Source organism: Pempheris klunzingeri, chromosome 2, assembly GCF_042242105.1.
Source record: "Pempheris klunzingeri isolate RE-2024b chromosome 2, fPemKlu1.hap1, whole genome shotgun sequence".
NCBI lineage: Eukaryota > Metazoa > Chordata > Actinopteri > Acropomatiformes > Pempheridae > Pempheris > Pempheris klunzingeri.
This window is the reverse complement of record NC_092013.1, coordinates 17,905,918-17,917,213: the sequence shown is the minus strand read 5'-3', so window position 1 is coordinate 17,917,213 and position 11,296 is coordinate 17,905,918.

Here is an 11,296-nt window from a genome sequence, read left to right as displayed (position 1 = left end):
AACTGAGTGCTCAGTTTCACATGATTCATCAAAATCATAGCTGAGTGAAACATAACAGTCTCTTCCACTGTTTATTGTTTATCAATCTTGTTAACCTGTAACCTAAATGTGAGCAGCTATCGGCACACATTAGTGCAACACATATTTCTCCACAGGCCCAATACATTATGATAATGTCGTGTTGTTTCAGGGTATAAAAACATATCCTCAAGCTCAATGTGTTTCGTCTGATAGCACGAGCACAATGTGTGATGTCAGTGTTTGGAGAGCTTAGAGTGGAAACCTGTCTGTCTCTCCTCCCCCTCTCTGCTCCTTCATCCTCTTTTTCCCCTTCTTCATATATGGTTCATGTGTTGCTGATTACCCCAAAGTCCAGGTCTGGACCCAGAGCTTCCACCTTCTCCACTCATATGGTTTGAAGCAGCGCGGCTCCCTCACAGGATATCCCCAAACGGACTCCCACCATACAACAGCCTGTACCCACATGCATGTGCACAGGTATGTGATGTTTGTGGTTTGTGCACGCAAACACATATTCGATCCTGCATACTGTATATGCAAACATACACACACACACACACACACGCACACACACACACGCGCACACACGTCCTCCCCTGTTTTCCTTCCCTGGGGTCCTTTTGATTGACAGTGCCCGCTCCTGCAAGGGATTATGGTGGAAAACGGGGGGTAGAGGGCGTGGGGGTCCCGGGGAGGGGTGAAGGGGTTTGAGGCCGGGGCGAGGGAGAGTGAGAAAGAGGGCTGGGGATTAGGCCCACTGAGCTTCATTAACCTGAATGTTTACATAAGCTGATCTCTCGCAATGAGACCCTTTTCCTTCCCACAAGTGTCCCCTTCAAGACTCTGCTGCCCCTTCCTCCATCCACTCAATCCCAGTGAAGCAGTGAAGCGCCGTCCACAGTCAGCAAGTCAGGCGTGCAGCCCAGCCTGATAAGAGCCAGGATTAGGGATAATCATTGTGAAGTAATGTTCATCAGGACACTCAAACTGTTTGTATGTGCAAATTCACTCATTCAGATCAGGGTTTTATTCTGCTTTTGCACTTCTTTCAGGATTAAAACACTCATATTTATCAAAATTGAAATATGAATTTTAGATGCAGTTAAATTTTCTAACTTTGACAATGTTTCCATGGAGTTTTGCACAGAAGGGTGGGGTGGATAAAATGTTATGGTTGTTCCACTATGCAGAAAGTCTGGAAATGATAGAGAAATAGGCTGGAGGAAGCCAATCTGCTTGTATTTTAAATGGCCCCCATCAGTCTGTTTCCTTTTCCAAGGCCAATACTGGTAATACACTGTATTCAACATTCACTTTAATAGTAAGTAAAAATATCTGAAGGGCACAAGTGACCTGTAGAAATCTACTCCTTAATGTTAACTGAGTGTAAAATGAAGCTATTACTATTACAATGGAAGTAGTATTCAAAAACAAAAACAATCTATATTAAATGTTTGCATATATTTTTTAAATCAACACCCTGACTAAATTCGTACTTTAAGTAATTGTTGTGGTTTTGCACTGTAAAGAAAAGAAGGTAGAAAATTATATTTTTGGATCCCTTTTGTGCTATTAAGAGCAAAACGTTGAGTACTTTTGACAAAGCAGTTACCGCTTTTCCAAAGCAGAATAAATCACAGCAGACTCTATAATGCATTACAACATCATGCAGTACAAAAGTACAAAGGGGGTGAAGAGCCAGTAAATTAGTGCCAATCACGAGGCAGACTTCAAACACACCGACCTGTGCTTTTGTTGCTTCTCTCCAAGGACCCATCGAGTGGTCCAGAGTTGTGCCTGAGCTCTAAGGACAACACTGGGGGCTATTTGCTTCCCAGATTAAAGAGGTTGAGCAAGATAGCCAGCTGAAAGCCGCAGCAGTAGGAAGAGGAGCTCCAGAGGTTTCCCCCCTAAAGAGCAGTTAGCCGAAAAGGACTGACTGTATTGTTTAGCATCTCCGGGAAAGGGTGTTTTCTCTCGGCACTGAGGTGGAAAAGTAAATTAGCGTTCACTCTGTGCCTGGCTCTGGCTCAGACACACTGAGAATGGTGTGTCGACAGCCACAAGACTGCTCTCTTCAAAGAGCTGTAGCTAAAGGGACATGGCTCATGCTAAAGTAAACAGTGAGAAGTCTAGAGCTCTTAGTTAGACCGGCAGGCTGTGGCATGTATTTCAAAATTGCCATCACATCAAACGGGCAGGAAGATCAACTGGAAGTTATTCTGCAAGGAGCACTTCTTTGGCAGCATCTGCCATGTGGGTCTAATTTTTCACCCTGAATGATTGTGAATGCTGTGGAGGGTCAAAGTAGGTCCATGCCTGCTTGACAAGATGCTGATTCTAGAGACAGAAAAGAAAAGAAAAAGGAGGGAAAGCTTGGGAGGGAGAAAAAAAAAAAGACAGAAAGACAGACAAGAGTGCCAAATCACGACTGAGGACCAGCCGTCTACACAACCTCAGACAGGAAAGGGAATGTGGGGGGAAGAGGAGGGGAGAATGAGCGATTGGAGAAAGGGGTGCAGTGAGGAAAAGAGAGAAATAGTTTTTGAGGAGACATCTGGCTTTGATTAAGAGGGGCAGTGTGGACAAGCCAGCCTTTGCCGCTTGTTTTGACTGGGCTCTTCGGTGGACGTTGATGTTGCTTGCTTTTGAATAGCAAGTGGCTTTGTAATTGATGCACGCAAGCCACAGACACAATGACTGAGCAGAGATGAGGCATTTGAGTAGTGGTGGTGTTTACCTATTTTTATACTTATGTGCAGTTTGTTCATGTGCGCGTTCAAGTACGCCGCGTATTTGTGGGATAGGGTGATGACTGCGGGAGAGGCTGGAATATATACAACGCATACATTTTTCCTTGAAGTGCCAAACCTTTCTTCAGAGTTGGCTCTTTGAGAACAACATGAAAAACATATATTTGTTAACAATTCTTTTCCCAGGCTCTTAGAAGCTCAAAAACCACTAAAATCAAGGAAAGCGATGCTAAGAAAGAATAAAGAATAGAAACTGAACTGGGCTGAAACACTAAAGACAAAAAGAAATGAATGAAACTGAAGAGAAAACAAACATTGGAAAAAAAACATAAAGAATGCAGAATATGACTTAAACGGATTAACGCGACTAGATGCAGAGAAAAACAATAGACACAATAGAATTATTCTAAAAAATCCTTGTTTGACAGCTGTAAAACATCTGCATTTCTGGTGAGACATAGAGAAATTCTGTGGCGGTGGTTGACTTTGAAAGCGATCATTGCGATCTCAAGACGATAGCAAAACATTTCAAACGCCCATACAGCAAAACTGGGATTCAGACCTCCTTTCTGTTACTTCTTCGCAGACATATTGAGTGCGAGAGGAACCTCATGGCACAGCGTCCTGCACCGCTGAATATGAATAAACCATCAAGTGCAGAGACTCAAGCCAAGCCAAACTCAGCACGCAGGCATCACAGCAGAACAGAGCAGGAGGCCCTGGAGCTCTTATTGGCAAGCACAGACGAACTCCACCAACCCTCCCACCTCCCACACTCCTCTACCATAAACCCCCGTTCCCAAAGTCAATTGCCCATCAAAAAAAGATAATGGCTACAAAAAAAACCAAAACCCTGCAGTGATTTTTTTTTTCTGTTCTCTGATTTTCAATTATCGTTAGAGAGGGAAGACATGCATTCGAGATACTGTAGGTCAGAGGGAACGAGAATACTGGTGAGGCCGGTGGGGTTTTGAAGAGTTTCAGAGGTGAAACTGGAGACCTGGAATCGGACTGCTTGTTCTCTGAGGGCTCTGAGCTTGTGATGATGATTGGAAGTGATGGCTGCTTGGTAGCTGCTGCTTCTGCTTCAAGGGCAACTGCGTAAATGTCAGAGGGGTTTGGACCTCGGTCTCTGGCACAGTTTGGCGAACTTAAACCCAAAAGTGTCTGAGGAATTGAAGAACGATTAAGAGTGGCGTTTATTTGCTGACGCTGTCTTATGGGGAGCCAGGTAAGAATACCACTTTAACAGTGGCATCAGACCAAGCTGCAGCGCTGGGTTAGGACGAAACTCACTAAACACATATTTTAGACGGAAGAATATAATAGAAGTGTAGAGTATTTAATAGAAAAATAGGAGTGAACAAATTTTTCAAAACAATAATTTTGACTGAATTGAAAATTATTCCAAAATTCTCTACCTTTTATCTTTTTATATTCATGTATTGATATTTCAAATACAATTTTGTACCATGAAATTGGAGGGATCACACACATATGACATTAAGAATATTAACACAGCAGCAAATAACCATTTGCATATAGTGGAGTATTGGTGTCGTGAGCAGAGTGAAGTCACACCCCCTCTACATGTGCTGTAATCAGAGCTTCCCTGTTCCTCCTTTTGGTAGCCGGCCTGGCTGCGCATTCAATGTTTGTGCATGTGAGAGTTTGAAGTGTTCAGCTGAAGGCCACCTTCCAGAACTTATTCCACTGAACAAACCACAATCTTCGGTTAAAAAGGTCTCCGCTGCTTTCACAGGAGCTGCCCCATCCGTGCACCTCAGCTGCTCTGCCCTGGGATCCTCCTGCTTCTACTGCTTCGTCCTCTTCGCACTTGTCCCCGAGGTGGCTGCCACTGGCCTCAGCCACGGGATCAAAAGCGTAAAAACCAATATTCCAACAAACAAAATGATAGCCAAGATGTGCGTCCCCTTGCTTGCCTAGTATCCTCACCTTGTCACCTGACATTGATCACAAAAGGCCAACTTGCTGCTTAGCTTTGCCACTTGATGCTGGCGCTCCAGTGGGACAACTAGTGGTTCTGAATAGTGGCACATTTTACCGCTTATGGTCATGCCAAATATACGTTAACAGTAAGCAACATTTGGACTGCGGTCACATTTTATAGAAGTGCTAATTTGTATTGTGTTGTGTACTGTACTTAATTAATTTACCTACAAAAGAGCTGATCCCTTAAAGGTCAACGAACGCCAGCGGTGTGTTAATTCAGAGGTAATTACACAGCCATGCTCTGGGAGGAGACATGATTGTGATTGGCTGCGGGGCGTCTATTAAAATGTGATATAGGAAACCTGCTAATTAGCTCCAGTGAAACTGTAGGTTCACTGCTCTAAATTAATGTGCTGGGTACATTAAATGAGTAACCACAGAAATATGGATGCAATCAAAGCCTCTGTTTACAATTTATTGCATCATCATCATCATCATCAACAAGCTAACTCATTCCCATCAGTGAATGTCCTCCTCCAGGTCTTCATGCTCTGAACAACACAGGATGGAGACTGTAACACTCGAGCTGCAGGATGCTGTTCAACTTGCTACTTCAGGCTGTTGACTTTGAATCTTAGCATAACGTTAGCTCTCTGGTTCATCGGGTATGATCCCTCACATAACTAATACTGAATAATAAAGTATTTTTATATAGTATTATAAAAGTATTTCTAGATTGTGTGTACAGAAATCTAAGAAACGCCATGAAGGGTATATTAAAAGATGACAAATTTCAGTTTTTAAATGACTTTCTAAGGAACTATTAATCTTTCAAGTGTTAAATTACTCAATTACTTAATGTTATTTTAGAGTGCTTTCTATTGTAACATCAGGGTTGAAATGTTAACACCTCTGGCAGTCTATGAGCTTGTTTTCTGTAGTCTGCTTAATTGTCTTCGGGGTCTTGAACCTGTGGCCACCACACCTTGGTGGCAGCAGTGCACTGTGTCAGGGGATCAGTGAAACATTATCCACAGGATGGAAAACCAGCTGGGGAGAAGAAAACAGGAGTGATTCGAGGATGTTCCCTCGGCTTACCAAACAGAAACTCAAGAGGATCTGTTCCAAGCGAGAGGAGGAAGGTGTCAAAGAAAGTATCAATATCCTGGAACTTCTCCCATATCTTCAGGGCCTTCTGCTACGTCTGTGGTGGTGTGTGAGCCTGTGTGTGCAATTGTGTGTGTGTGTGTGTGTAAGACAGAGATTTCCTGGTTTTAGAAAAATAGCCAGCACAAGACCTAGTTAGAGCTGATCTTTGCCATGTGAATATGCTGGTGAGGGAGAAAATATAGTGGAATTGAACGCATGCTTTTTATTATTATGTCTGGGAGGTCTAAAAATTTCAATTTCCTACAGTTGTTATTAACATAGAGAGAAATAGTTGAAAATAGGTTCACCACTTATTACTGTTATTGTTTAATTTTCACCCCAGATGTACTGAATTACTTCACCCCATCATCTAGGTACACTCCGCCTTTTAACATAGTTTTTGGTCTGGAATTATAATCCAACGGTTTGCAAATCCAGCATTTATCCGCTGTGAATGTAGTTGACATTCAGTTTGCTAATAGAGGCGAATTAGACCTGTCAAGAATAGTAACGCTGATTATTATAACAATATGGGTCAAAAGGTAACAGTGTCAGCATAACACACTTCATGATTGCAACTTGAGATGACAAACCCATGTAAAATTTTCATCACAACTTCGTCCTTCTTCACTGTAATCTTTCTGTCAAGTCGACCTTTTCTTTCAGAGGCTTCTGGAGGATCCGCCTTACCCAGACAATTAGCCAATCAGTGTTGGAGCACAAAAACAGGCGACTGCAGGTGAGACCTGTGGCTGTCTGTCATTATCTCATCAACCCATCAATCACATGGAAGCGCCGCCCCAAGGGGAGCATTTGCCAATAGGCACACAGGTGAACACTTAAATCAGCTTTAATTGGGCTGCTGAGTAACAAGCCAGGTTGAAAGGTGTGGGAAAGTGAGACTGGAGTCGGAGAACTTTATGGGGATCTGACAGACTCCCTGCTAACTGCAGAGGCAGAGCTGGTGATATTGCTGTCGCTCTTTAAGTAGAGAAACAATGGCTATACAGTGAGAGAGCAGAGTCAATCTCTACCATCTCCAACAGTCACACTAATTATCCTTTACTTAAAAAATCACCACAGGCGTTATGACAACAATCATGCAGTATTAGTATATTTTGATCCATGCCTTGTGCTGTATTACATGAAAATCAGTTTCATTTTTCTCCAAAGTCAATACAGAAATACAGCAGCATATGACTTTATGTTCTATTGATATACAATAAATGACATTTGTCATGCCGTCAGTATGTTGACAAACAAGGTGATTTTAAATTCTGGTAAAGATTTTGCACATTTTTGTCTCATGCACCAGCACTTTCTTTCAAACAATACTGTGGCACTCAAGCTATAGGCTATTAACTGATAGCTCTCGCAGACAAGCACCCACCCAGCACAGAAGCCCAATCACCCTGGCTCTGGCCGTGAATACTTCTCTCAACTCAACACTACAAATTTATTGACAGCTTTTAAAAATTATTTACTGCCCCACTTCCTCTCCCAGCAGGCACCTAGCCTGTAATCTCCCTACCCGTTTATTAGATCATTTGTCAAAGCCTCAAGCTTTTCTTCTCTCTCTTTTCTTGTTGTCATCATCCCCTCCTTTCACTTTCTGGAAGGAGTGTGCATGTACTGCATGTACATATGTGCATGTGTGTGTGTGTGTGTGTGTGTGTGAGAGAGAGAGAGACACAGAGAGAGAGAATAAAGGGTGAGACAGAGAGTGCAATGGGCCTTGGAGATTAACTCCTTCCATGCCCTCCTTTTCCTTTTTAAAACAGAATTTACAGCTGATTAGCCTCCACTGTAAAGACAGGCCCCAGTTCCCATAAGGAACGCTGCTAAACATTTATGCAAGGCCAGACATAAAGGGCCTTATTAAAAACATGTGTTCTTCCAAAGACCCCTCAGAGAGACATCTCGGAGAGGACTGAATAATAATGCTGCAGACTGAAGGCTCACTTTAAGCACATCATTGAGGGAATGTGTGTTGTCCCTAAACTGGACACATGGATATGCCAAAAAACGTATATCCTTCATTCTGTAAAACATCAGAACATAAGCTCAAAGAAGCCTAGAAGGACACCAAATCCTCTACTATTAAAGGAATAGCACACTTGCTTGCTTGCTCTCTCGCTGATTTCTCATATCTGTCTATTCAATACAAAGCTTAAGCCAGCAGCTGGTTAGCTTAGTTTAGCAAAAAGACTTGAAACATAGACACAATCCACCTACAAGCATCTCTAATCCTCATTAACATTATAAAACCCATACAAACTCCAAAAAGTAGAAGCAAGTTGTGGCTTTACAGGGGAGTTATGTGCCGGATTATTTCTTGGCCCGGACCAACAACTTCCTGAAATCTTGTCGTCAGGGCAAGCTTGACAGGCAGCCAGCAAGATTTCAGGAAGGTTATCGCTCCCAGCCAAGACAACTGTGGCTCATAACTCCTCATAAAACTACAGCATGTCATTTCACAATCCAGTTTTTTCTTTTTTTTTATGTAACAGGTCATTTAGTGAACTCTGCAGGTGCTGGTAGGCGGATACTGGTTGCGCTCACACAAAGCCAGGTTAGCTGATTCCCCCGTTCCCGTCTATAAGCAAACCTAATCGAATGCTGGCTTTTGCCGTGCATTTATCAGACAGGCAGTCGTCGGTATCAATCTTCTCATCTAACTCCAAGCAAGAAAGCGACTAAGGCTATCTCCCAAACTTTCGAATTATTCCTTTAAAGACTAAGAACACTCTGAATTGAAAGCATGAAATCAGGTTAATAAACTCAAAATAATAACTCTACTCCAAATGGCTTTTTGGTTAACATTCAAAGTTAGCGCTGAGCTCATTGTGGCACAGTGGTGCACAGAATCACCCACTGTTTCCCCTCATGTCTGTGTAATGTGAGTGTGTGTGGGCAGGAGAGAGTGAGAGAGGGCATGAGACGGTGAAAGTGAGAGACAGAAAAAAAAAAAAAGCAAAAAAGTGAGAATGACTTTTATTATTGCTGAAGACGTGTACGGTGAGGCGGCGGCTGGCGTGGACCCTTTTCTACCGACACTGCCAGGCCTCCGCTGCTACGTGTGCTTAGTCTTCACCGCGTGCCCACAGAGTACACAAGGCAGCCACAGGTATGTCCCCATCACCCCGGGCCACACCAGTCACAGCCAGGAGGCTGTCAGAACCTTTTGGGTATCCCGTCAAGCTAATGAGATGTGACTGAGTCTCTGCTGCCAATGTACAAGCAATTGTTCCATTCATATAGCTTCCACTGATGTATGGAGACTTTCCTTTCCCAGTCAGAGCCATCAGGGAGGGACCCAGGATCATGTGTGTGTCATATGGTTGTCTGCTTATACAGACTATGAATGTATATGTATCTGAGCTGTGTGTGTGTGTGTGTGTGTGTGTGTGTGTATCCATTTATCTGTTAGTGGGTTTGTGTCTGTGGGTGCTCAGAACTGGTTTGCCACAGTGGAAAAGATAATCATAAACTGGCTGATGGTAAAAATATGTCCAGGTGGACTGTGTGTGTCTCTGTGTGTGTGTGTGTGTGTGTGTGTGTGTGTGTGTGTGCGTGTGTGTGTGCGTGTGTGTGTGTGTGCTGGTGCATGGATCTGTGTCTCGGCTTGGCTGGGATCATGAAAGGTCCCAGTGCCTCATGAAGTTTGTGGTAAATAAAATGTTGAGCTGTACACTTCAGTGCAGCCGATGGATTAAAACTGTCACACAGCAGGCTGGTGCAACAAGGAAAAATGGTCCGCAATCGTCTGCTGGAGGAATCGTGGCAACACTGAGCATGTTTTTCTTCAGTAGTCATATCCTGGAGGCTGAGAGAGCCTCAGAGATACAGACAAAACCTGATTTCCTCGCTGCTGACTCATCCTTAGTGTTTTCAAATCCAAGTGGAATCCCCTAAAATAATAGATCCTAATCCTTTAAATTTGGATTTTTAACCTGATCATGTTATGAACAATGACAATAGAAATAAAAGTTGAGTTTTGTATCCCTGTTTATGACTCACTACATGGGTTTTCTTTTTACAGTAAAAGCTATCAAAAATCTCTATCTGCATGTGGCAAAATCTCTAGTGGGTTAATCACTCTCATACTTGCTCAGACCAAGTGGATAGAAAAAATTAGTTATGGGCAATGTTTCCAGCTGACATAATTTTAGCTATGTGAGTTTCAACATAAACAGAAAAAGGAATGAGAAAATAATTGTGGTCGACTGGTGTGTGTGGTAACCCGTTGCAGTCTTCATGTTGGATGTGGTGTGCTTTTTCCAGGGTTTTGGATTTCTCATTATATGTTAGGTACATGAACTTGCACATGGCTCGATACATAGTGTTAGAGCTGACTGAGTGCAGCAGTGTTCCCTATTCGCCCTAAAATCGCAAATAAAAAGGAGCTTTATCGAGGGGAAATGTTGCGGCGGCGGTAGAATTTGCAGTTAAGATCTTGACCTGGGACTACTTGCACATGGTATGGTGTCACTTCATCCACTGTAGTTGTTACAGGAAATTATGAAAGGCCCTCACAAACTGCTTTCATAATCATATAAAACTTTTTTGGATGACATTTCTTGTAGTGAAATATTTATTTTGGGCGGAGAAAACTACACAAGATTCCTTCACTTTGTGGTACTACCTTGGCTAACACTGATCAATGTTGTGACCTATCAAGGCAAAAGGATTCACCCCCCCTCGATAAATCGGAGAAAATAACCCCCTATCCTGCTCCACATAATTTCCTTCCACCTCTGTCCAGAGAGATTTCAGGGACCAGGCATTTTGGTTTTTCTCCTTCAGAGGGCTTCAGCTCAGTTGGCTGGAGGGCTAAGGGTCCAGCTCTATCAACCAGCGCCAATGTAAACACAGCAATTCCTTCCCAATTAGAAACGCTAAATGCATTGGACTCGGTGCACTACCAGGGCCGGTCCATGCAATTAATGCAGCCTTGGTCTCCACTGGCTGCTTTGGATGGCTGGGATGGTTTAGATGTATACAGTTTCAGTTCAAGGCCAGCCAGTGGAAGTCTGATTAGGCAGGTTGGGCTCATCATGGAAGTATAAACATGAGGTTGGATGGGCGCTTAGTGGTTGGGGTTTTCTTTAGGTCAGCCGTGCTGGGTAGCACCACAGCAGGCCAGAAGATATGTGTGGTGGGGAGGTCAGTCAGAGGGGGGAGATTTGGGGAAGAGGAAGCTGCAGCTCCTCACATTCAACTGTAAGAGTGGATAACATGGTGATCAAATCAGCACAGATCAATAAGTACTTGCAGCGGCACATCCTGGCTTTGGATTGCAGTCAGATCAGTGAAATGACACGCTACTTTGCTATTAGGGTGTTTTAAGTGTCGTCAGATGTACATTCATTGAATTAGGCCTATTTTTTTTTTTACACTGCACTCCAAGTGTCAACGTA